The following is a 27448-nucleotide window of genomic DNA, read 5'->3' as shown; positions in this document are numbered from 1 at the left end:
ACCATCAGGATCCTCACGGTAATCGTGTTGCTGGTGAACAAGACTTGGAAGTGCCCGTTGCAGATGCCACTGTCTTTCTCCGCTGTGGGCGGTTTAACAGCGTGCGTGAAGGAACATCTTTTGTTGCTACTGATGGTTCACTCAGCTAATGTACGTTTGCCACTTGCCATTTACCTGTGAAAATGAAGTGAGGGAATACTGCAGTGGGCAAGCCCCATCTGCCTCTGCCGAGGCAGGCCTGCAAGACCAGGCGATAATATCCAAAACATGTGAAGGTAATAAATTACTCAAGGAAGACATTGAGGGAGAGATAGAAATAGCCAGAGCACACACAGCTGGTGACTGGGACCACATTAGGGGCTCTGCTGAGAAGCCTTTAATTATCACCCAGAGGCCTGACTTGCATCTTTTCCTTTCTTCAAATCCTGCCTAACTAGGGCAAAAAAAGGAAGTCAGGTACACTTGAGAGAAGTAGCTTTTGTCTTAGTCTAAACAGGAGAATTTTGTTCCCAATAGACCGACAAGACTGGAAGGGCCTTCCAGTACCTAGATGCTGCCCTTTCCTTCATCGAATACGGCCTTGCCTTGGAATCGGACCCAAGAGACCGAAAATGCGCTTCCAGCGTGTTCAGAGGCACCATAGATCTCCTCAAGTAAGCGGTTTTCACAGCGTGGTGGTCAGGCAGCGTGTTTGGAGCGGGAGGGGGAGTTGTGTTGTTGTTTGCAACTGGCAGCTCTGGATTCCCCCCCAACGGAGCAGCGCCCGGGTTGCTGCACAAGCACGAGACAGCCCATGGCCAGGCACCAGAGACAAATCCTTTGGCGTGTTCCAGCACCGCTGATCAGAAGGAGGCACCGTGTCCTACTCGGCACCTGAGCCGCGCAGCCGAGGTACACCAGAGGACACTGGTTACGACAGTCAAGGACATGAAGGAGTTTTTAGTTCATCCAGCTCTGGTGTTGCTTTTGCCTGTCGGCTCAGTAGTATTTCAGTTAAGAAAAGCAAAGCAACTGTATTGTGTGTGGAAGAACAGTTTGTGCTTTCTGGTCTTGATGGACTGTATTTCCAAGTTGGTGGTGTTGCTTTGTTTTCAAAGAGGAGATTGGCTTGCTTGTTTTTTGCCAGAAGAAACATTTCCACTAAGATGTCTGTCTTGTCCAGAAACACTTGAATTAATATTTCACCTTCAGTAGCAGGGGCACCTCTTCTGGGCCCCAGGCCTAGAGGTGGCCCATGGAGGGCTTCTCCTTGTAGGGATGGTGCCCGTTAATCAGCGTAAGAGCAGAGTGAGTCACGTAAGGGGCCACATCTGTTCCTGCTGCCCGGGAAACAAGGCATTTGGAGACACAGTCCTCTGCTCAGGATCGCACAAACCACTCGGTGCCAGCACTAAGAACTCGGGGCAGGTTTCCTGACTTTTGGAGCGGTGTTTGAGATAACAGCATGCACTGATTGTTCATAAACAGTGGGCCTTCAGAGCACTGACGGCTGACAAGACTCTGTTCATTTTGTTTCCTTAGATTCGTCATGACGCTGAAATCCTTTACAGACTCCACAGCATCTTCACAGGAAGTAATCTTTGCTGTGTTATGGTATGTAACTGTTTTTCCGTGCCTTCATATTCTGTTTTTAGACTTGCCAGACCCATTAATTTCAGGGGCGAAGGAATGAGTTAAATGGGAATTGGAGTTCTGCAAGGAAAAAGAAAACACAGTATAAAAACCAGAATGAACTGGAACATCTCTGAAGGGAGCCGGGATACCACAAGGGACCACGTGTGGAAGGCACAGGCTCTAAAATTCGATCTGCTGGTAACTGGAGAGCACAAAAGGGCTTTCTCCAAAGGTGAAAGAATGTGCTTTGGCTGCCCATGTTTGAGCCGCGTAACTGAAGCTGAAGCTGAACATAGCGAAGGCTCTTCTGGATGGGGGCTTGCTCAGCTTGTGACACCTACGGGAGGCTGGGCACATGTTTCTATGAAAGACCAGGCATGGCCCTTCCTCGGTTGCTTTTTTTCCCTTGGGATGTTTTGAAAGAGTCTTTTCTTAAGCTGAGCCGGAGGAGGAGACATTGGGAGCTTTCTTGCCGCTGCAGTACAGCTGATGTGTGCCTGCCTGTGTCCCACAAGGCTGGTGACTGCTGAGCAGGCAGCAGCCGGCGTCAGCACTGATGCTTGGGTGTGTTTCTGTTCACAGCATGCGCTGCCAGTCCCTTCTGCACATGGCAATGTGCCGTTACAAAGAAGACACTGCCCTGAAGTATTCCAGGATCCTGAGTGACCACTTCAAGGTAGGGCCCGCGTGTCACTGAGCTGCCAGCTGGGTGGCTGCGGGACTTACTGCTGTTGGCTGACCAGCCCAAACCTAACAAGAGTTCTGTTCCTTGCTGCAGACTTCCTCCAGATCTACACAAGCACCTTTTCCACGTGTTGCAAGGTAAGATTTAAAAATACGTCCGTTGTCACGTTTGTACGAGGGTGTGAGTGAAAACAGGAGCTGGAGTGTTTGAGTTGCTGCCTGCATTTGGGAGTGCCTCGCCACTCGCTCCTTCTTGCCCCCTGAAATCATACCGTTCGGGGCAGGAGTATTTCTGCTCTCTCCTTCCTGTCTTTTCTCCTTGGAAAGGGCTTTTTTTGTTACGAGGTCCAGAGTTATGCCTTCACCCTGTGGTAGCAGAACTTTCATAGTGTTCTCTTTGGCTCAGTCACCACTTAAGAAAAAGAAGCTAATTTTCTAATTTCGGAGTTGTTGATCGTTTTGTCCTTTCTGTGTACCTGCAGCAGTGGTGCTGTGTATGTGGCAGCAAAAGTCAAAGTCAAGCTGTCATGTAATGGTGTTTGACCTGGTGCCCAGCAGACTGGGCCCGTGTTTGAATGACAGGGAGCAAGATGGAGTTTTTCTGTGTGCGGTGGCAATTGCATTTGGCAGAGAGCTACCCGGCTCCACGCCTGTCCCTATTAAACTCTGTGGCTGAGAGAGGTTTGGTTGGTCTTTTAAGAGTGATGCTGAAATTCCACCTTGCACAGTACAGTTTATTGGGAAGTCAGTGGTGTCCCCAGAGCAGCGGTGGAAGCCCTGTCCTACCAGTGCCTAAAAGTGGGTTGGGTGAAGAAGTGCTGTGATGAAGCCAGCCTGTGTCAGAAGGCAGGCAGCTGGCCACTTTCACTGGCCCTAGGGCTCTAAAGAAGCGTGTGTGGGCTGACCTGGCTGCTGTGACCAGCTGTCAGAAAGCTCCAGCCTCCATCGGTGGGGAGCTTCAGCGTGTCTGAAATGGAAGTCGTTTGGAAAAAGCATTCCGATAATGTGGTGAAGGCTTCCCCAAGTAGGTGTAGATGTTGGGAGGTGGCTGGGTGGCCCTTTCTGATGTCTGGACCCACATTTTTTTTCATCAAGAGGAGTCCTCTGAGTCACACATTGCTTCAAAAACCTTGGCCTTGCACTCGAAGGACAATTACTTGTTACGTAGCTGAACACGTCTCAGTTTTCAATACTCCACTCCACGCTGCAGGCCTGGATGGTACCAAATAGCTCCCGGCATCAAATAGTCTGATGTCTTTCACTCTGAAGTTAACCGTTCGTGATGGTGTTTCTTTCTCCTGCAGAAGCACAGACATGGCTTATGCTGGCAGCTACAGCGGGAACAGCAATGGCTCTGCAGTCACTGTGCCCTACAACATCCCAGACATCAGCTCTGCCTATGTCAACATCACTTCCCATATCCTCTATGCATGTGATATTTGGGAAGAGGCCGATGCACTGGCCGGGAAGAACACGGGTAAGTTTTTGCCCTCTGTCTTTTCGGTCACATGTGTGGTGGTTGTGTGCATGTACTTGCTTCAATCCTAACGCTCAGCGTAGCAAACGCTGATCAAAGCATCACGTGTGTTGAAGCAGACAGCTGTGGCACATTGGCGGGTTATTGGCAGGGATACCTGATGGTGATAAATTGATGAGTGCTCCAATTCAAAGGTTGTCTTGGCATCCTCAGAGGTCTTAAGAGCTCAGGGGTGAGGGTATCAAGTGCAGGGAACCAGCCAAGTTGCTGCACGGTAACACGAGAAGCATAAGGGGGTTTTTGCGGTTTGTTTTTCCCTTGGGGGCGCTTAGCTTTTCTGAGTTGGTTCCCCTTCTTTAAAAACAGGTCTTTGGCCTGTAGCCTCGTGTTTTAGTTGGTTTGTCAAACCTGCAGGTATTTTGGCCTTGAAAACGGTGAAGCTGGCTTCTCTCGGTAACAGAGAAGCCGAGCAGCTCTTGCTTTGGAGTCCCTGCTGGGCACAAGACCAGTATTTGCCGGTACCATTTCCTGAAATGGATGCTACTTTTTGGATTTTACAGTTTTGTTGTTAAAAGTGTTGTGTTCTCCTGTGGTACAAGCAGCAGTGAATAAGCAAAAGCCCTGGAGTGGTTTAAAGCCCAAAGTGTCGTGAGCTGCTGTGGGCGACAGGATGTGTTGCCACCGTCTGCTGGCAAAGTGGCACAAGAAAATCATCACGATGAGCCTGGCTGAATTGTGGGAGGGCTGTGCTGAAATTCAAAAGGCTTTGCAAGTCCCCCTTTGAAGGGAGTAACTTCAGTTGCTGGGTGTCCTCTGAGCAAATCTGTGCTCGCAGCAGCAATGCGTGTGTAGTATTTTGGGTTATATCCTCCAAAGGCTGGTAAAAGACTGTCACTGAGAAGGACAAAACCTGCTCTCTGTTGCTGTTTTACCGGAGGGGAATGATGACTGGGGTAGTAAATACTGCCAGGGGCGTGGATCTGTGCAGGACAACAGTAAATACTCCTGTGGGCTTGGCAGTTGTTGCCGCTGTTCAGGATGGTGAAGGAGTTTCAGACCTGGAGCCTGTTGATACTCAGCGTAAGGTACAGGCGCTCAGAGGTACAGAGAGCAAGTACATCAAACTAAAAATAAAAAAAGGCCGCATCCTTGATTCTTTTCTGCAATTCATAGGGAGTAAGAGGAGGAGGAAAGAGCAGTGGCCTTGAGATATCCCTTAAACAGGGAAGATGAAAACTAGTGGAAAGCGGTTGGTTGTAAGTGATGTTGGAGCCACCTGTGCAGAGCTGGAGCTGGCGGCAGGAGAGGAGGGCTCTCTCCAATCTGCCTGACGTGCCCAGCTGTGAGCAGCCCCAATCAGAGCTGTATCTCTGTCCAGCTGGACAGATTGTGAAACCCGTTCAGCTGAGAAGTCCTGACGTCTCCAAGGTCTGAGGATGGGTGAAGCAAAGGGACCAGCCCGGTGACAGCGGTGTGTGCTGCCAGGCACCCCTCAGAAAGACACCAGACTTGGCCGGTTTAAAACCTGGGGGAGGCGCGCGGTAGGGACTGGGGTGTGAACACCCAAACTCCTGGCCACCTACCGCGGCGTCTCGGTGTCCTTTCAAAGCCAGAGCCCGGGGAGGCGGTTCAGCGTGTGTGTGCCCGTGTGAGTGCGTTTTCCTCCCACGTGCCCTGCCCTCTGTGCTTGTGACGCTGCCCGGCCTTGGGCTAGCGCTGAGCTCTCTGCATTAACGATGTGTTTAGCGGGACCTGCCGACTGACAGGGTGCTGCTGCTGCCGCTGCTCGCTGCCCCTCGCCTGTCAGATGTGCCTGTTGTGTGAAACCAACCAAATGTTTTCTCCCTCCCTCCCCTTTGTGCAGAGTTTTTTGCTGAACTCGGCACAGCGACGTGCGCTCTGGCGCTGAACAGCAGCGTGCCCGAAGCGGTACGCTACGCTAGGCAGGGTTTGCAGTGGCTGAGACTGGGAACAACTGCATCTTAACTGCGGCTCAAGGTGGGTAGGTACCTGGCTTTTTTTTGCACTTTTGAAGCCTCAGTAACAATCTGACTTGTTGAATTATTGTTTATTTGCAAGGGAGAACAAATCAAGATGGAAGGAATCTGGTTACGCTGTAACAACTCTGAACTTTGATAACTGGCACCGACACTGCCTCCAGCACTGCCTCTGGAACCGGCACCGATTGTTACGGAGGCTCTCAAATAAACAATCAACCACCAAAAATAAAAAAATTGTTATTAACACAATTAACTAGCTCTCCGTAAATTTCAGGTTCGAATGTCTGTGAGAGGAGAACAGAACGACTTTCTAGGGTTTAACGGCAACCCAAAACGCATAACAAAGACCTCTATGGGGTTTAACCGCAACCCAGAACGCAGAACAAAGCCCCACTCCCTAGGGTTTAACGGCAACCCAAAACTCTCTATCACTCACCTGACAAGTGAGGACTCTCAACCTCGAGGACCTGCTCAGGGCAGCGTCCCGACCCAAGGCACCTCGAGGAGTTTCCTTGGGCAGCGTCCTGACCCAAGGGGAGAGTCCTCGACCGGAGCGTGCTGCTCCAGGGCACGAGCTCAAATGGCTCCCCCAGGGGACTCCATTGATACCCAGGCCGAATCTGACCTGTAGTCAATAGCGGCTCCCATTGGCCAAAGGCCCCAATTACCGCGAGGCCCTGAGAACAAAGGCAGCCAGCAGCCAAGAAGCTCTGAGAACAAAGGCAGCCAGCAGCCAAGAAGCTCTGCTTTCACTGAGCGGATGCACCTGCCACAATCCACCCCGTGACTACAGTCATGGTTTGGCTGGTTTCCTTGAAGTGGTGGCGCAGTCACCTCTTGCCTCCAAGGTTAAAAGGGAGTGTGGTCCTGGTGAGTCTCCATGCTCGTTGTGGATTGTCATCCCTAGATGATTGTACAATCAAATCTTAAACAACCAACTCTCCAACCATACAATGTATTACAATCAAAACTGAAGGAAGCTGATTAACCATTCTAACAAGGAAAATTCAAACATATCCAATTAATCAATCAATGCCCAATATAGCAACAATCGCCTCAAGTCTCTTGCCACTTTTTTCATTTTTTTGAGTTAAAGTGACATTAACACAATAGCACCGAGTTCAATCACATTCTTCTGAATACTGCTAATGTCACAAGATTCATTTGCCACCATGTTGTCATCCAAGTCTTGATCGTCCATATGGATCCCCATTGCCAATGAGGATGTCAAAGTCATCCGTTCCTCCAAGATCCTAACAAAAAACCAGAACTAGGCCTCGGATCAGAACCCGGGCATCAAGTTAAAAATCAGGGATTATTCATCGGGCACTGATTCGGTGAGTTTTTCCACCTTTATCTAAGGCCTCCCAGGCATGTAAACCCCTAGATTTTACCAAGGTCATAGGCACAATGCCAACTGAGGGCAAGTTCACCATGACAGGTTGGCCTGCATATATTTTCAGGGGGTACTGGCCCTTATAATTGTCAAATATAGGAGCATCATCACCTGATAATCCCGTAGGACAAAATGCTCGTATTTTTGGGTTCCCATAATGTCCCCAGCAGTTACTAACAATAAAAACTGCCTGTGCCAACCTTATGTCCCAATTAGGTGTCTCTTGATCAAGCCATTAATTCCCTTAGCTTGAGGGTAATATGGTATATGAAACACCCACCTGATGCCTTCCTCTCATGCCCAGTCTTGCCCCACTGCAGCTGTGAAGTGTTATCCATTATCACTCTGAATACATTCAGGGATGGGCAGATGCCAAACCATCCTCGCAAGACTCGGATTGTTTGGTCTCCCGTAGCTACGCTAACAGCTGTAGCCATGGTTAATCCTGATACCACCTCTACTCCCACCAAGATGTATCTTCTTCCATGAGATGGCTTTAAAGGACCAATATAATCAACTTGCCAGGTGCTCCAGAGTGCCTTACCTTGTTTAATATGTTGGGCTGGTGCTTGATTTGGATGATTAATCTTAAGCCTCATTTGACATTGTGGACAAGCTGTAAGAATTGCTTCACACATCTTCATTGACACAGGCCATCCTCGGGACCGACACTCATAATAGAGATCTGCTTTCCCTGAGTGACCTCGCTTAATATGTAGCCACTCGGCCAACCGATCCCAATCTCCTTTATCACTATTAATTACCCTAATTTGGGCCAAATTATCTACTTGTTGATTCCATTTTGCAGCAGGGGTTCCATCTCTTGCATGGCCCTTTACCCACCCCACCTTCAGGCGTTGCGATCTACCTATTTCTAACAATCGTTGCCAATCCCCAGCTCTCCACACCTCTGTACGGCCTACCTGCCACTGATTAGATTCCCACTGGCATATCCACTCTGTAGCACCCTTATAAGTTTATAGGAGTCAGTATAAATCACGGTGGCACCGTTCTCTGCCTCTAGCAAAAGAGCACGCAACTCCCCCACCTGCACACTACCTTCTCCCTCCTCTATAATTGCCTTACCAGTACCAATTTCTAAAGCTACTGCTTTATATTGCCATTTTGATTCCACCCAACAGGCCAGATGCATCAGTGAACCACACTCCCTGTATATTTGAATCTGTAGTCAACTCAGGTGCCTCCTTGATTGGGGAAGGTTTATAGGGTTGACCTAACAAAGCCAAATCTAAATGTATAGGTTGCTGAAGCTTAGAGATTTTAACTGGGCCCTCTCTTAACTGCAATAACTGACTAACTCCCTCTAAATAGGCATACCACTTACGTACCGTAGCCTTCTGAGCTACCCCTTCAGGGGCAGATGACCCCTTAAAAACTGAATTTAAAGGGAGAAAAGGGCTTTGTACTACAATATCCTGCATGGTACGTAACCTCTCTATTTCCTTAACTGCCCTAACAAGTGAGAGGAGTCCCTTTTCCCACTCTGTATACCTCTGTTCAGTCTCCTTAAATGAAGTGGAAGAAAATAACAGAGGTCTGGCCTGTCCTTGCGGTCCCTTCTGGAACACACCGCAGTAGGAGGCATGTTCTGCAAATCCCTACTCCACCCTCAACAGATCCTGTGGATGTAAGGGCCCCAACTTCTGATAGGTTTTAAGTTTATGCTTTAAAATATTCAGGGCCTCTGTATGCTGTAATGTCCAATCCCATTCTCTATTTTTCCAAAGCAAATCATATAAAGGGCAAGCAATTACCGAAAACCCTGGTATATGCTTCCTCCAATAACCCAACATACCCAGCAGTTGCTGCAGTTCTACCTTATTACCTGGTATCTGTCCCTTCTCAGTAACTGATAAAGTATCATCAGGTACCGCAATTGCTCTGGCCACCCATCAAGCTCCTAAAAATTTAATTTCTTGTCCCGGACCTTGACACTTAGAGGGTGGAATATCTAACCCATTCTTAGTTAACAGGTCCCAAATGATCTCAGCCACTTGTCCTACCTGTTCTTTAGTATTTCCACCCACCAATATTTCATCTATATACTGGTATATGTGAACACCCAATGGCACCTCCACCGTGTCGAGAAGCTTGGCCAAAGCATTATGAGCAATAGTGGGAGAATGTTTATACCCTTGTGGGAGTTGGTTAAAAGTGTATTGAGTCCCCTCCCAGGTAAAAGCAAACTGAGGCTTATCTTCATCTCTTAGGGAAATCATAAAAAACATGTCTTTAACATCTAAAGCAGCCATCCATGGGTGAGCAGCTGCCTGTATTGCTGCTATTACTGATGATGTATTTGGGACAGCAGCTGTTAAAGGTGGGGTATTACTGTTCAATCTCTGATAATCAATTGTTAACCACCACTGCCCATCTGGTCTGCAGACTGGCCAAACTGGAGAGTTATAAGGGGAACATGTTTGACTTATAATTTCTCTTTTTTCAAGATCATGAATCACTTCTAAAATATCCTGTTTGGTAGCAGTTAGCAATGGATATTGTGAGACACAGGTCACTTCAGATTGTGGTAATAAAGCAGCAACCTGCAAAGTTTTTACTTGAACAGTTCTGTCCCCCTACCGCCAAAGCCCCACAGTCTGCCATCTGGCAAACACCACTGTTTACCTGCCAAAACATCAAACCCCAATATATTTCCTTTGTAAGGACTTAAAGCCACTTCCAGCGCTGTCATCCTTTTTTCCCCTGGTAACCAAAATTGCGTTCTCACTAGGGGACATTTTTCTATTGCTCCCGTCACACCTACTATATTTATAAATTTCCTCAATGGTTTAAGTCCTAATGCAGTGGCTTGTTGTCTGTTTAGAACACTAATTTGGGCCCCTGTGTCAATTAAAAACTCTAAACTTATCCATTTAGGACCCACAGGGATATGTATGTAAGGTTCCTTGTCAGCAGACCATTGGCAGGAGTTCACCATGAGGAGTGGGCGGCCGGACCCCCAAACTACAGCTACCATTTTTTTGGCTCTCTCAACTCCCCCCTCGATACCACAAAAGGGTTAACTTTCCCTTCCTGAGGGAGTATGGTTGCCTTCGTTGCCTTTTGTTCTCGAGTTTTCCCCTCCAGCAATTCCACCAGCTTTGGTGGATTGCCCATGCAACACTGCCCGGGGTACCCCCAGTGCCAATGCCTTCCAACAGAGATCATTCCTTCCTGACACATAAAATCGGCCTGACTTATCTCGGGGTGGTTCAAACTATCTATGAGAAGGCTGAACTGTTCAGCCACAAGGCGGGGGGGGGGGTGGGGTAGGGGGGGAGTTGTTCAACTACTGCAAGCCCTGAGAACAATGGCAGCCAGGAGCTGCCACACCTCAGCAGCCAAGAAGCTGCTTTCACTGGGTGGATGCACCTGCCACACCGATACCTGCACCGACACTGATACCCACACCGACACTGCCACCGGCACGAGCACCGGCACTGACACCGACACCAATACCTACATGGACACTGACACCAGCACTGGCCCCGGCACTGAGACTGCTCCCGGCACTGGCACCAACACCGGTACCTGCACCGGCACTGACACCTGCACCAACACCGGCACCGACTCCATTACCTGCACCGGCACTGAGACCCGCACCGACACCGGTACCTGCACCGGCACTGACACCCGCACCAACACCGGCACTGGCACCGGTACCTGCACCGGCACTGACACCTGCACTGACACCAACACCAACACCGGTATCTGCACCGGCACTGACAGCGGCACCGACACCAGTACCTGCACTGGCACTGACACCGGCACCGACACCGGCACTGGCACTGGTACCTGCACCGGCACTGACACCCACACTGGCACCGGCACTGACACCCGCACTGACACGGACAACAACACTGGTATCTGCACCGCGGCTGACACCTGCACCGACACCGGCACCAACACCGGTACCTGCACTGGCACTGACACCCGCACTGACACCAGTACCTGCACCGGCACTGACACCCGCACCGACACCTGCACCAACACCGGCACCGACACTGGTACCTGCACCGGCACTGACACCGGCACCAACCACAGAAAGAAAACCACAGAAGAAAACCACAGGACCAACACCTCAGCGCAAAAGGGAATGGGAAAGATACATCAAGTGCAACGTTACCTGGCTGGCACCCGTTTCAAACTACAGGGAAAAAGTAGTGACAATTTAAAAAGTGAAGTTGACAATAAATAGTGACCAGTAACTGTGACTGCCTCTCTGCACACCTGCGCCAGTCCGGCAGCTTTATCCTGGAAGTCTTTGGTACGTTTGCAGCCTCCCATTAGCGGGGCTCTAGAGTTTTACCTTAACTTCACCTCAGCTCTCCCAGGCACCTCTATGCTCTTGTGTGATCCATGAACAGGACTGCTGCAGCTGGAATGTTTTTAGACTGCAGAGAGACAAAGCTCCTGTTTTAAAAAAAAAGAAAAAAAAAAAGCAGGGGGCCATGGAATGCTGTTTTGACTAAATATCACCTAAGGCCCAAGTCCTCTACTCACATTGTTGTATATATTAGACTGTCTTTGTTATTTGATTTGTCTATCTCGGTGCTGAATTTCACACCTCCTATCTTATTCTATTGAATCTGATGGAGAACTAAAACCTGCTGGTTTTAACTTTGTTGGTATAGCTGCTGCTACGATTTGGGAATATTTTTTTGGGGGGTGATATTAATGCATATTAGAAGGCAAACCTGTGCTGGATATTAGATGACTGAACTCCAGTAGGATTTAGTTGCAATTTCTTCCATTCTGTTACTTTTTTATAAAGCTTGAAATAGTTGTCAGATTTTTTTTTTCTACTGAGTCTACCAATAGGAGAGTACAATCACTACTATAAAAGTGTGTTCTGGGATTTAAGCATTCAGTTTCTGCTTGAACTACCAAGACGGGTGATTCACCATTTCACTGAGAACATTCTTGTCTCACTACAGAGAGGGCAGGTTTGCAGAAACCTAGGCAGGAGCAAGGGAGGCACAATCTTTTGTGGCAACATCCTGGGCTTATCTTAAATTGCCTCAGCAGATAACGGTCAGTGCTGGCAGTTTTTTCTCAACTAAGTAACGCGACATCACCTCCGCGAATGGGAGGAGTGGAGCGTAGGGAAGGCACAGCAGCCCTTTCATTTACAGAGGTGTTGCTGTTTGTTTGCAGAGAATACGCCCTGGGGTCATGGCAGAGGGAGGAAGAGGAGCAAGAAGCCACTTCTAGGAGCTTGGGTCTTCTGCTTTGATTAGGTCACAGCTACAAATAGCTTTAGGACTCAGCCATGCTTAGTGTTTTACTCCTACTTGTACACGATGCTTTTAGAAACAACAAATTAAAAAATGGAATGTAGAATTAAGGAGTTGATTTAAATGACAGCAGAAACAAAAAATTACAGATCTCAGAGTCCAGCAGCTCCTAAAAAGAGTCTTAAACATCAAAAGGCAACAAAAATCCTCAGTGTGACTTTCAGTGTTTTAGTGCTTCCGGCCTTTCATGGCAAAACCATCGGCAGCTATTGGTTTTCTGGGCATGAAGTATTTCATCTGTGCCTGTTCTGCTGGTGATACAGTATACTTCATATTTACTAAATTTCATAGTTAATGATTATGATAGTAGCTATAGCCACTGCACACCTGGGGATAATCATAAGATTGGTCAGCTGAGACACTGAAATTTATAAAGAATAGGCTTTGTTCTCCATACCCTGGAAAATAACTCGAACGTCCTGGGCCATAAAGACAATGTACAGAATTGTGCTGAGAATGAGTTGTCTGACAACCTGACAAAGTGATTAATTGATCAGTTAACTTGGCAATGAAACCCACTTTTGAGTGTCCTGAACTGTCTTCATGATAATACTAAAAACCACACCCACAGGTCAAAAAGACCCTGCCCGGGTTAAGACCCCTCCCCTGAGCATTAGTAGTATTAGAAGTGTTAGGTAAGCCGTATTATAATTGTATGTTAATTACTAACCAATCAGTACCTAGTAGGCGTGTTATGGAAAAGTACTAACTTCTGATTTTTGTGTATAAAAGGAGCATGAAAACCTGCCGTTGGGGTTCTTGATTTGTGGAAAAGTCCACCCAGCACGCGGGCCTGAATAAACACACCCTCTCTGCTGAGCGTGTTCCGAGGGGTCACTGCACGCCGGGCACGAAGCCGCTTTTCAGGGAACAGCACCAGTGCCTGGGTTTGTTTTATCATTGCTGCAGAACGTGGCACATCTCCTTGCTGAGCTTCATGAACTGGGTTCTGCCTCACCCTCCAGGTCACAGAGGTCTCTGTTAAGGTGCCGCGGTTTCTTGTACAAGCCAGTTTAACCAGTGTAGTGTCACCTGTCAGTTTGCTCTGGCTGTGCTGTGTGTCACCAAGCCAGCAACTCCTGAAATGCTGAGCCATGTGGGCCCCAGTACCTGTCCTGGGGGTGCTCCGCGTGTTACAGCCGCTGGCCGGGTGTCCTGCTGTCAGTCGGTTTTTGAGCCTGGTGGTCCAGCAAATTTTCAACCCATGTAACAGTCTGTTTATCCTGCCTGTGAGTCCTTAACTTCCAGATGAGAAAGGTCCCAGAGGCTCTGTCAGGAGCTGTTCAGAGCCTTGGTCTCTGCCTGTCTGTCTGTTCAGGGCTTTCTTGCAACTCTCCCCTTTACCTTTTAGTTTCCCAGAAAACGGCAGGAGGGTCAGTGGCCTGCAGGCATTAAGTCTTCCTGATCTGTTCTCGGTTAATCATGAAGTGTCGATTGCCAGTGTCCTTCCGCTGGGCATTGAGATGGCAATCCCAGGCCTTTACTCTTAGAGGCTTTGCGTTTTCAGATGGAGAAGGGGATGGAGTTCAATGAATTGAAACTGTAGGCTGGCAAATTGTTTTATCCCTTGGAGTCGAACAGTACCATTATGGATCTTTTCCCTTTCAGAGGAAGGAGCCATCTCCTCTTCGAAGAGTGTCTCCACTTCTTCTGAGTGTCAGAAGAAATGTCCTATGGGAATTTCCCCTTTAAGCATTGAACCATCTTTTTCTATGAAGGAGTCTTTTTGAAAACAGTTGTTTCTTACAGAACCTGTCAACAGTCCCCTGTGCACTCAGAGATGTACGGCAGATACTTGAGCATCAACCGAGCAGTATCGCTGCCCAGACTCTTGTCCTGTTCTCAGCAAACTATTTTATAATTGAGACGTGATGTGTTTTCCCCGTTTTTAAAGCAGTAGTGTTGGAGGTTAAACTTTTAGAACAATGTAGCCATGCTTAGGTCAAGCAAGACGTCCTTTGTGTTAAAGCCAAAGGCATCCCTCGTCAGCAGAACAAGTCGACGGGTGCCTTTGAGTCAGGACAGACCGTCCCCCCCATCCCGGCTGCCGAGCCCAGCCCAGCCCAGCCCTGCCCACGGTTCCCACGCGTGTTCCCGGGTGACACTGCCCACGCTGCCGCTGAGCGCTGGCGGTCCCTCAGCGCGGGGCTCCCCACGGCGGATGCTCCGCTCCGCGGCCGCGGCCGGGCAGGTGCGCGCTGCGGCCCCCACTGCCCCCCCCCCAGGTACGGCCTGGAGAGCCGGGGGGTGTGTGTGTGTGCGCGCGGGGGGTGCGCGGGGTTTGCGCAGAGGGTGCACGGAGATGTGCGCAGGGGGTGCACGTGCGGGCGGCCCTGTCCGGCTGCCGATCCACAGCGGCGGAGGCGGCGGCAGCAGCAGCCGCGGAGGTTCCCGCTGGGGCCGGCGCTGGCAGGGGGGGCTCAGCCGGCAGCGGCGGCGGGGCCGGGGGAGCGGCGGGGGGTGGACAGGACGGGACACTGAGCCCCGGGCGCCGGCGGGGAGGGCGGAGCGGGGGGAGTGGAGCGGCTCTCTCGGTGCAGGCGGCGGCGAACCGGCCGCCTTTGCCGGGCAGAAGCTGCGTCCCGGTCCCGCGCCGAGAACCACCCCCCCCGCCATCCCTACAGCCCCGGCCCCGGGAGGGGGCAGCGGCGAAACTGCCCCCCCCGCGCCCGGCGCCCTCCGAGGGAGCGAAGCGCTGCTCCGTCCTGCCCTCCCCCAGCCCCCGCCGCCTCCGGCCCCCCGTGGGGACCCCCGGGAGGAGGGAGCCTCGCCCGGCCCCTGCGAGGGAGCAGCCGCTCTGGGTGAGTACTGCGGGACCCTGGAACGGCGGGAGGTTTGGGGGGGAAAAGGGAAAAAAAAAAAAAAACAGGAAAACGGCTTCACCCCCCCTCGGGCTGTCCGGTGGCTCTTGGTGCTGGATTCCCGGGGGAAGCTGAAATGGGGGGAGGGGAGCAGCGGTTTGGGGCTGGAAAGGCAACGTCCTTCAGCACTGTCCTGGTGGAGGAGCGACCCAGCCTCATCTGGCCGTTTTAATTACATTTTGCCTCTCTCACTGTAAATCCCTGAGCCCGGGAGGTATCTCCAGCAGGTACCTTTAATCACAAACTGCTTCCGATGGATTCCGGAGTGAGACTGGGGTTGCTGGGAAAGGCCTGAAGGAAACTGCTCTGCTGCCAGATGGCCTTGGCTGGGCACTGGGAGCAGCTTCCCATCCCTACTCCAGCATGGGGTGAGATATTGGTGTGGGGGAAGGAGCCATTTTATGGTTGAATCCCATCGCTGATGGCAGACAGAGCCCAAGGGAAAAACTGCCTGGGCTGCTTCTCCTGCCAGAGCTTAGGGCAGAGTTTCCCCCCGTGAACGCCTCAGCCCAGGCAGCTCTGACCCATCCTCCTCCTGATGGGATGCACTCTGAATTTTCCATCTGGAGGCGATAATGCCATTTTCCAACAGAAATGGGATTCCAGCTAAACAAGCATTTAACCCGTCGCAGTCTCTACCAATCCCTCGTTATTAATCAGTGGCTCTTTTCCCCGTTCCCCTCGGTTTCCCGGCCAGCTCGCCTTTCGGCGTGGCAGTGCCGTTCTGCCTGTCCTGTGCCTTCCTCGCAGTCGGAGCTGGGGGAGCCCCTGTCCTTCCCCAACCTCCTGCTCATGGCTCCGCTCCTACACACGAGACTGTCCCAAGGCCCCTCTTCCCCGCAGCTGTGCACATCCCCCAGGCTGACTGTCGGCATTTCTGTAGCTGATGGGTGCCAGAGGTTCTTCAAAACAGGGTTTGTGTCTCCCTTGGGTGCAGCACGTTCATCCCAGCCTGCAGGGAGTTCTGGCGGGATGTTGATCATTATCAGCACTGCTGCCGTTCACCTCGGGGGTGTAACTACTTCTGTGTCAAATGCCATTTGTGAGGCATTTTAGGTCTTTCAAGAATTATTTTTTTGGGGTCCGGAGTCTAGGAAAAGGCAATACGCTGAGCGATGGTGCGTGGGTGAAATAACCAGTGAGAAATACTCATTGCTGTTCTGAAGTTGTTACTGCTGTTACTTTCTGGTGTGGCTGTGCTCGGGAGTGAGGCACTATATAAATACCGGTGAATGTACAGAACTTTCACAGGGTGTAATGTATGGTTGTTGGTCTTTTTTCACCCTGAGTCATTCGAGTGGTAAAATTAATGAGCTCTGTAATTAGAGCAGAGGACTGTCAGTTAGGATCCCTCCCGGTTTAGGCTCTGGTGTAGCTGGGAGCGAGCTTGCTGTGCGTACACAGCTTGCTGTGAAGGCTCCGCTTTTGGCCCCCCAGCTGGTGACCCAGAGTTTGAGAACTTGGAGGCAGCCGTTGACATCAACCAAAGTTAGAGTTTCCCAGGACCTTTGAAAATTCCCTTTCTGTACGGCTCTTGTTTTATGGATTTGCACATCCAGCATTACTGACTGCTCGGGAAAATGTAGCCCCAATCTCTTTCCATCTTCTCTTTACCTCTTAAATAAGGAGAATCGTACTTCTCACAGAGATTTGAAAAGAGCGTTGATGACATTTAATGAAAATACTAGGGAGGTGGAAAGAATTTGTTTCAAAAGCTTTAGAAAATCAGCAGTGACAATATGCTGAAATACAAACCATCTCACGTATTAAAAAGGAAAACGAATAGTTTAAGGTTATTTTTTTCTATAAAGCAATCCACAGCTTATGTTTGGGATCCCATTTAGAGCTTCTTCCCTTCCTCAGCTGATACCAGGATTTGGCTCCTGTAACAATCCTGTCATGGCAGGTGTGACTCCTTCTATTTTATATCTGACTAAGCTCTATTGATTGTCACTTTCTGCCATTTCACCCCAAATCAATACTTATAGCTCACTTATGGATTGTTCGAGGTACGCATTAGAGAACCTTTAGCATATTGACTCGGGAACTGGAAGAGACCTGAGGAGGCCTTGCATTCATTTTTATTGCTCTGGATACAGAGGAGGACTTGGCAGCCCTACGCCAGGGCTCTGGGAAGGGGAAGAGCCCAGCAGAGAGTAGCCCAGCCCAACCGTTCTGGCCTCTACAGCAGCGCAGTCCTGGGAGTCTGCTGGACTGAACAGCACTTGAGAGCCGTCGCAGTGCTGTCTGGTCGGTCTCTCTCAAGTCTTGGAAGCGCACTCTAAAATCTCGGAAGAGTCTGTTATCTGAGGAGGCGATTGCGGGGGTTGGTCTCGGAGGAGACCTCCAGGGCTGGGCTCTGCTGTAGCCTGTGCCTTGGTGGTGCTACACCGTTCGATGCTGAGCTGCTCTGTCTGCTGTAGACGTCCCTTGTTTCTGATAGGAATCTTCCAGAGGCCGTAAGATGTTGCTTTTACATAATCTGATGGGCATTTACCAGACAAAATGTTGGGCATGATTCAACAAGGCAGCATTTTGTGCAGCAAACTATTGGACAGGTCTTTGTAAATTAAGCTGTAATAATTTGGCTGTCAAGGGGCTTATATGTATCTGTATTGCTTTTATTTCAGATTACTGGAAACCTACAATAGCCTGAGGGACAAACACTTGGTCGAGTACTTCAGCAATACCCGGATAAGACGACATCTTCAGAGATCAGGACTGGTGAGTCTGAAAAATTTCCTTTTCTGAATAAAAAAGAAAAGAATTACTTGTTTCTCTTAATATTGCGCAAGTCAAATCACTGATAGTCCTGTTGTTCATTTGCTAGAGGTATGTGTTGTCATTGGTAAGAATTTGACCAGCCAAACACGTGCAATTCTGCTGTGCCAGATCAAAGCCACACGATCCCTAAGCTCTCCCCACACCATATCCCCCAGCAGCATTGATTCTCTTAGGTTATTGATTCTCTTAGCTTTTTAAAATGTGACATCTAAGCATCTTTGACTCTAATAGCTGTTTAGCTTCAGTGTTATCTTTTTAAAGACTTTAATGGAAAACTGAAGGATTTGGTAAAGGTGAATGAGCTGAACATTTTAAAAAATACTTATGCACTCCTGGGTGTGACTCTGTTTAGCCCAGGCAGATGCAACCCCTACGCAGTGGGAAGTCAAGTATTTAATTGCCCTCTGCTGACTTGGGCAGCGGGCCCTGAAGAGCAAGGCTGAGCCCACAGCTTTTAGGAGATGTGACTGGGACTCTCCTGCCCTCTTCAGTTGGCTGATGGGGTCCATGGGGTCAAAGAAACGACAATTCTGTGCTCGGAAGGCGAGTTCCAGCACCGTGGCAGAAGCAGAGGTGGTAACTGGCTGGGAAGAGAAAGTAGCCTTTCTGGGAAATTGCGCTCTGTTTAAAAACATACCTTGTTCTGTCTTGTCCTTCTTAGCTACATTATATTTGTTTATGGCAGATCTCGAGGAGTGGAAGAATAATACTGGAGAAGGAATACAAGCTAAATACTATTCGGGAGGAACACCTGAGATACATACAGGAGTGCCTGGCTGGCACCGTGTTTGATAAGGCCCTTGACATAGAGGTATGCATTTACCAGCGACGTGTGAGCCGTGTCAGGTACTCCCTGCTGACAGCCAGGGGCTGTTAACTCGTACTGGACTGTTTGGGGTAGCTGTGCCCTCATGGTGCCCTGAAAGGCTCTGTCCTGCTGGGAAAAGGACAGTCGTTGTGCTTGACATCCCCACGAGAAACCTCCGCTGGCCTCTGGTTGTCAGCCCACACCGTCATCAGAGCATACGCTGTCCTGGCTCTCGTGCTGCCCCTCGGCACTCGTCAGATTGGGGGATGGTATTCACGGGGATAGTTGGCTTAAAAAAATTCTAATCCAAACAAAGTAGCTGGAACATGGTCATATATCTTACCTGAACACAAAATTTGGGCACATTCCTGTTACGCATCAAGAATGGAGTTGGTCCCTACAACTTTACAGATGCTCAGTTGTTAATTGCCGATGTTAATTTGCAGAGGTGTCATGCAAATGGGTTGAATCAACAGTGGGTTTGTAACAGGGCTCGGTGAGGGTAATGACAGGGAGCAGGCAGGTGATAAGCAGAGCAGAAGCAAGTGTTACTACCTTCACTGACATCTCATAATGTCCATTAACGAGGTTTCTCTCTTACATTGATAGCGTCATCATCAGCCAGGAGCAAAGAAGAAACCTGCAAAGAATGGCAGGAAGGAGAAGGTGCGGGAAGTCAAGGTAAGGCCGGAGTGCTCCCGAGCGCTGAGGGGACACGGCAGCTGTGCCCTGGGTTAAACAACAGCCGTGGGTCAGGCCAGAGGCTCGCTGAGCCAAGGGCTCTGTCTCTGATGTTTATGGAAAAAGTACAAGAAATGGGTAAGTGGAGGATGATCCTGCCCCAGGTTACGTCTCCTCCTTCCTCTGTCCAGCAGTTCAGGAACTTCCATTCACACACCTAATTCCTTTGGAATCTACTTATTATTTTGGTTCTGCCGTGTTCTTGGTTGTGGAATTACGAGTTGTAGGAAATGGTACTTTCTCGCATTTCTGCACAATAATTAATGTATCTGCTAATTCTGTTTGGCGCTCCATTGTTCTCATTATGAAAAGAGTTAATAACTGTTCTTTTCCGAGGCATTTGTAGTTTTACGTACCTTTTTCATATTCCTTCTCAGTTTTCTAAGCTATAGACTCTCAGTCTATGGAGGCTTTCACCCATGAGCCATTCCAGGCTTCTCAGGGCTGTTGCCATTTTCCAACCTTTTCTAGTTCTACTGTTTCTGTTTTGAAATGGGAACAGGATGAATAATTCAGGATACATGTTGCAGTTCTTCTAGTAATTCTAGACGCTATCTGCTCTTGACTGCAGCTGCACGCTGAGCTCATATTTTCAGTCGTTTGCCTCTCCACACCCTGTTTAGCAGAACCAGCATGTAAGTAATGAAAAGAGGTTTCAGAAGTCTTTGCTTTGGTGTCATGTAGGTAGAGCTTGGTTCTGTAGAGTCATGAAGTCCCACAGAAGTCAGTGGTTCTTCTCCCCATGAAGTCACTTGGACTCACATGGGAAAAGTTGTCCTCGTTTTGGCTGAAATATACTCAGCATCTTATTTCTTTATTAGGAGCCTGTGTCCATCGAGAAGAATGCATTGTGAAGCTAGCTGCTGCTTGGAGCAGTTGAAAAACAATGTCAACTCTTTCTGATTTTAAATAATACCTTTATGAGGTAAAGGAAGGAGGAGATTTTCATGACAGGCAGCGATGGCTGTGGTAGTTGCAAAGGCACTGTTTACTGACTGAGGTCACCCCAGTGGAAGTAGCGACTAAGGCAGCCTGTGAAGGGAGTCTGGACTTGGGTGATTTTGGAATGTAAACCCAAACTGCTTCCTTCACGGAGAAGCGTAGGGGAGACACCTGCTGTCCTGGTTCTGGCTGGGACAGAGTTAATTTTTCTTCTTAGTAGCTAGAATAGTGCTGTGTTTTGGATTCAGTGTGGGATTTGGCATCAGAAGAATGCTGATAGCACACGGATGTGTTCAGTTGCTGCCAGGAGATCAAGGACTTTCCAGCTCCCCCTGTCCTGCCCGTGGGTGGGTGCACAAGAAACTGGGAGGGGGCACGGCCAGAGCAGCAGACCCAAACTGGCCAGGAGAATATTCCCTATCATGTAATGTCACACTGAGGATGTAAAGGAGGTTCGGCCGGGAAGGGGTTGGTTCTCTCTCCCTTCCAGGACTGCTTTTTCGGGATCTTGGCTTCTCCGGGATCACCAGCTGGGAACGGGCTGGGTATCCGTCAGCGGACGGTGGCAGGCGCGTTGTACGTTACCCATTTCTACTTTCTATTATTGTTGTTTTATTTTATTTCAGTTGTTAAACTGTTTTTATCTCAACCGCTGAGTCTCCCCACCTCTACCCCTCCAATTCCCTCTCCCGTGCCCCAGGGGTGGGGGGTGAGTGAGCGGCTGCCTGGTGTTTGGCTGCCGGCAGGCTCGAACCACGACACCTGCAGATGCATGATCTGTATCTCTGCTGCGGTCCCACGCCAGGACACAGGAACCTGGCTGCAATTAGCAGTGTAATTTAACCCTCAGCTCATACATTCAGTGAATTTGGCTGAGTAGCTAATCTGAAAGAAAAGGAGAAAGACAGATGACTGAGCAAGGGAGGACGAGAGACAGAGCTGTCTATTTCCAGAAGGGTCGTCAGCCCAACATGGGGCTTTTGAGAAGAAAAGGGAGGGAGGGGCAGCAGCCAGAGCAAGGAAGTGGCAGATGCACTCAAATTTAAAAGAGACCTTCAGCCAAGCCAAGAATCGGGAGATACGCAGAAACAGGCAGACAAATTGAATTTGGGAGGATCAGCAGCTGGAGAGGGCTGCAGGGAAATGAGTCAGAGGTGGGAACAAGTCTTTTCCTTCGTCCCTGTCCTTCTCCTCGTGATTTCCTTTCCTTCCTTAACCAGGCGTCCCAGGGTCCCAGCTGTCCAGTGAAGGACAGCTGCCAGGCAAGCTCAGACATTGCTGTTAGAGCTGGCAGGCCGATGCTGACTTGCTTCTTTCCCACAATTTAATACCTCAGAGATGTAAATTTCTTTTTTTTTAGGCAGAACCATCCAGAAGGCTGGTGGGAAATGCCAGATTTATGCACTTCCCTCATCCACCACCCGGTCCAAGAAATCATCGTGGGCTCTTCCCTCCCCTTGGCAGAGCAGCAGCTGGTCGCTCCCGACGACGGATGAGTTTTAGCAGCACCCCGAAGCGCTGGCGTGAGCACACACAGCACAGGCGTGCACGTAGGCCTGTGAGGTCTGGGCTTAGTCCAGACCACTGACTGCCCCATCCTCCATCCCCTGGGGCCCACCTCCTGTTTGCAGGGTTGTGTCATTAAAGAGAAATCTGCAGAACCCGATGTTGCAGGAATGGCACATCAGAACCTAGGAAAAAAAGTCTTTGCTTTGTGATAAATCTGCTTTAATCCTTTTCTCTGCCTTGTCGGCCAAGGCTAGGCCGGTATCAGTACATTAAGTATTGTTAATGAGTGCTGTGGCTGTGGGCGCGTTCACACACATTCTAAAATCCTGAGAGCAATGGAGGTCTTTTAGAAAACAGAGGTGAAGGGGTAAAGTACGACTAAAGCTCATCCAGAAGGACAGAGCTCTGGCTCAGAAACCTCTTCCTCTCTGTTAACAGGCAGAGAAGGAATGTTAATATACTCTTGAAATAAAATGATACTAATGTCTAAGGTCAAAGGTCAAATATATGGTTCAGTTTTAACTGGTTCTCGATTTCAGCGATGATCATGGGTGCAGACTGAAGTGAGATTTCTCCTCTCCAGAAAGAGGACACTTGGCTCTGTAGCTATGTGTGATGCTGGACATCATCGCATCAACACCCATCCAAGGGGTCTGCCTGGTCTAAGGCAGCGAGTTAACTCAGATAAACAGGTTTTTAACTTGGTATTCTGAAGGGTATACAAGGAAAAGATGAACTAAAAAAGTCCTAAAAACACTGAGTATCGAACAAAAATAGGCCTGCTTTGGTGGTGCGTTCTCTCAGTGTGCGTGTGCTGAAGTCACCAAAAGGCAGCACACGGCTGCGTTCCTGGGAGTGTCTGTGAGCTCACGTGTTTGCTTCAAGGCTGCACTGTGAGGAGACAGTAGCAAAACCTGTATTTATGGTCAAGAGTTATTCTGGATGCTCCAGTATTTGAATGCTCAATGAGAGATGCCTAGAGGGGCCTGGCTCTTCGGAGGCAGACTAGAAAATTTAATTTCCTGAAGGTACCTGAGAATCACTCATCACTTCCAAATATCTCGATCAGTGCTTTCCCTTATGATGCTGCTCTGCACTGGAAACTATACACTGAGATTTTGTAGCTGTTGTCTTGTTCCTTTTCTAGACTTCCAGGCGGCCACATACAGCCCCAGGGTATCTGCAGCACTCACTCAATTTCCCACCACTTCCCATCAGTGCTGCAGCAGAGGCTGTAAAGACTTAAACATCTAAACAGAAGTGCCCGGCACCTCAACTCAGTCAGCAGCCTGCCGGCAGGGTGAGACCATAGTTCATTCTGAAAATAACGTCATTTTAGGGACAGCTTTATAATACTGCTTTAGTGCTGTAGTTCCCAGAACTGTATACTGCAGGCAACATGCCTTCCAAACGGTGATCAGCTTTTATTTAAACTCTCCTTTTTAACCTCCCCTTGATTGACTTACTGGTCTAATGCCCAGTTCTTGATCACAGTGAGGAAAAATGTGGTGACTTATCTTTTATAGTATAAAATCTCTGCATGCATAATTTTCTCCCTCCACATAGACTCTCTGTTATGTAGAGAGGGAGGCAGCCACCTGGTTAACACCAAGAACTCAGGAATATTTTCACAGTCTTACAAGTTTTCATCTTCATCTACAGCTGCAAAGTAGCAAAAAAACTCCTTTATTTTTTTTTACCATTCCTCCTGCTAAGTCACACTAGCAGGTTCAGAGAATGAGAATGAGAGCTTTTTGGAGTAGCCACACAAGATCTTGATACATACACAGTTACTTTCAGGTGAGATTTGGACTTCTGTTCTAGAAAAACATGGTGTAATTGGTTTTGTGTTAGGAGTTCCATGGGACTGGGGGATTTTGGAATGGGTCTGTGACCACTGCCTGGCAGACACTGTTCGAATAGCTCCCTCCTGCATGTGCTCTGTATTGTGATGGGCACAAATCTTTCTGCAAGAATTTGCTGGCACTTTCTACTTAATGCTCCCTGCTGACAAAACAGCCGGATCAGTCACAGGTTATGCAGGCGTGACGCAGAGCTCAGACCCAGAGCACGCGATGTTTGCAGAATTTATTCTCTAGAGGTGTCTTTTGCTTTTCAGGGCCCTGGGCCTCAGTTTGCATTTCATCCTGAAGGAGGACTAGACCTCCACTACAAACGGGAGAGAAGCATTTTGAACCCCATCTTGTATAATTGATGCCAAATGATGTTACTGTTGGGAGACTCGGCTGCTTTGGAACTTGCTTGCCAGCGGAGGGAGTGCAGCAGTGCCGCGGGGCTCTGTCTGCTGGGGATCAGAACTCGGCACGGTTACAAGTAGCACACGGCTCACAGTGCTGTATATACCTGTGGGGGTGACGCTTCCAAGCAGTCTGCCTGTTGCCTTGCAAATTAAAAGAAAGGGTTTTAGCACAGAAATCTTTTCATGAACAAAATTGGAAGCACGAGTTACGGAACTGTTCTACAAGTACACGTCTTACTAGGTGTAAAGAGCCGTCAAACAGGGTTGGTTCAATACGCTCAGTCGCTGTTTTTGCATAACCTATTTAACCTGGTTAGAATGTTTTCACAGGAGCAGAGGAGTGAAGTCAAAGGTCTAAAGGCGGTGGAATATGTGACCAATATATCTCCCATCATTAACACCAGTCTGACACCAGCGCCACCTCCGCCCCAGCAAAAGGGTGGAAACACGGTGAGAAGTGAGGTAACCAGAGGGAGATAACTGCGTCCCATCACTGTACCCACTGACGCAGAGCAACCTTCAAGGAAGGTAAGTTAGCTCTGTCTACTTCTCTGTTTATGTACAGGTATATAATCTTCCTTGGTGTATTTGCCTAATGCTGAAAGGTGTGTATACCTGGTTTGCATAAAGATTCACTGAATTTTTGAAAGAAATAAAATTCATAACTATTAAAATATGTAACTGCCACCCATCTCTCTCTATACTAAAACATTTGGTGTTTTTCATCAGCTGGGGGGAAAAAGGGTGCTTGAACAGAAAAACCATGGGAACTCTTACTTAAAGCCTTCTGGTTTAGTCAATCTGATCCTGTCTCTGACCATATCTGGTACCAGAACTTCAGAGGGGTATGTGAAATGCCTTGAGCGTATGAAAACTTCATCTGTTACACTGTATCTCCAGCCAGTTTTGACTCCTGTAAAGGGAATTGTAGGAACCCCGGATTGGGAGGGACGATACAGGTCACGGTCCCTGCAATTTTGGGCAATTCGATACAGTGGATTTTCAGTTTGAAATATTTTCCTCCCCTTCTGCATGTAACAAAGCACTTTCCAATTTAAGCAGCTCAAGGCCTGTCTTAAAAGACTGGAAGCCTCAAGTGTACGCCACACGTACATGCTCTTTGTGTTCACCTTTTGTTAGAGTTGGAAGCTGAATGCATTTTTTGTGTATTTCCTGCTGCAGAATTCTGGAGTCGTCTTCAGGCCCCCGGTACGCAGCGGCGCATGTGTCACCATGGCCTTTGTGGGAAAAAATCTGCATTTATCTGGCAAGGATGCTGATGACAGGAGTGAAATCAGAGTCTATCAGCAGCACTGTGGAGGAGAAAACTTTTGTGTGTACAAAGGCAGCCAATTGGAAGGAGGTGAGGATGAAGAGTGAAAGAGTTCACATCGATTCTGGCAACATCTTTTTTTGTTTTGGCTAAAATGTTGGTGTGGTATCAAAATGGGATTTTTATACCATCTGCTTCCACACTAAATCTGGATCTACTGTTTCATGATTGAAAGTGAGGTTAGAAGGACTTCTGCAAATTATGGTAGAAGGAATTTAGAGAACTAATTCAACAAAATACCGTAGCTTAGGTTAATTTCGTATAGGGATGTGTGGTTAATTAGTAGTAGTAGTAGCAAACTGTCCTTAAATAGGGGTTATCTGCTTCTGACTTGCTACAACACATCAGTGCATGTTGCTTATTACTCCAGAAGGAAAAGTGCATAATGGGAGCCCAATTCCCATCTCTTTGACGTGAGTGCAATTCCATAGCACCAGTAACAGGCAAATCTGGGAACTTGGGAAGAGGCGATGGCTGGGAGATTGTCACTTATGAGGAAGCGTGATTCCACTGATGACAGCCCTCATTCCAGCTCACAGAACCCCTGTGCTGGCGTTTTCAGTGGGTGTGGGAAGATGGTGCAGAGCTCCCTGCGCTCCCGCCCATCCCCAAGGCTGTGGGTGCAGGGCGGCGTGCCCGCAGATCAGCTCACGGGGCTGCTGCGGCTGGCTCCCTGCTGTGTCCTCTGTGCCTGCTCCTCTTGTCCCCAGCCCTGCTCACACGCCTGAGGGAGCGACCGGTGTAAAGGGGGTACAACCCCGTCCCCCCGGCACGGAGCGGGGTGGCCACCTCGGTGCCCTCATGGCCTGGATGCCAAGCAGTGCCCTTGCAGAGCAGCCTGAACCAGCTCCAGAAGCAGCATGTTTCAGGTGCCCGGTGTTCCCTGAGCCCAGCCATGTCCATGCAGGCCCAGAGCCGCTGGTGCTGAGCTGTGCTCCTCTGGAGCCTCGGCTGCTCCCTGCGAGGTGTGTCCCACTGCGGGGGTGTAGGGATTGGCGTTCGGAAGATCTCGCGATGTACGGAAGGAATAGCTGTAGCCCCCCTTGTTACGAGGTAAGGTGATGGATAGGCTTGTAATGTTAAGGGCACACCCATGAAGGAGGTACTTAGTGAATGTATATAGGTAAGATACACAGTTTAATAAACGGACATTTTGTATCCACCACATTGGTGTCTGTGCTGATGTCCCCGTGAAGGTCTTAACCTCCTGCAGCATTAGTCTCTGCGATCTGAGCGCCACCAACACGTGGAGAGGCAGGTTTAAAGAGGCAGGCTAATTGCGGCAATGCAGTATTAGTCTCTGCGACCTGAGCGCCACTGACACGTGGAGAGGCAGGTTTAATGAAGCAGAGCTAACTGCAACACGGGGGCTCTGAAATGCTGCTGCCCTGCACCAGGTAGGCACGTGCCAGGAATCCTAAACCTCCTGTGCACGATGCCCACTCTTGTAAGGCAAGGGCGGAGTTAATTTTGTGGAGATGGGAGTCTCTGCTCTCTGTTCGGCTGTAGCTGTGAGTGGCCAAACTGAGTGGCTTGTCACAGAGGTGTCCAGCTTGGCACTCTGGGGCTGGAGAGAGACGAGAGAGACAAAAGGAAAATATCCCCCTTCGAACCACATTAACACTTCATATTTAAAGTCACATGGCTTGTTTGGTTTTTAATTATCCTACTCAGGTCTGAACACTCAGACCAGCAAAACCCCTCTGCATCCCACAGCTTGT

At 49.1% G+C, this 27448-nt stretch overlaps 1 long non-coding RNA gene across 1 annotated transcript in view; it reads left to right on the top strand.

Annotated features, from left to right (window-relative positions):
• Positions 1-26892, top strand: part of LOC141935867 (uncharacterized) — a 432617-nt gene extending 405725 nt beyond the window's left edge. Inside the window, exon 2 of the long non-coding RNA XR_012626648.1 lies at positions 26781-26892. This is a non-coding gene — a long non-coding RNA (uncharacterized LOC141935867). The remainder of the gene's footprint in view (positions 1-26780) is intronic.
• The last annotated feature ends 556 nt before the right edge of the window (positions 26893-27448 follow it).

This window comes from Strix uralensis, chromosome 29, assembly GCF_047716275.1.
Source record: "Strix uralensis isolate ZFMK-TIS-50842 chromosome 29, bStrUra1, whole genome shotgun sequence".
NCBI lineage: Eukaryota > Metazoa > Chordata > Aves > Strigiformes > Strigidae > Strix > Strix uralensis.
The sequence above is the reverse complement of the archived record's forward strand: the minus strand, read 5'-3'. Positions and strand labels throughout refer to the sequence as shown.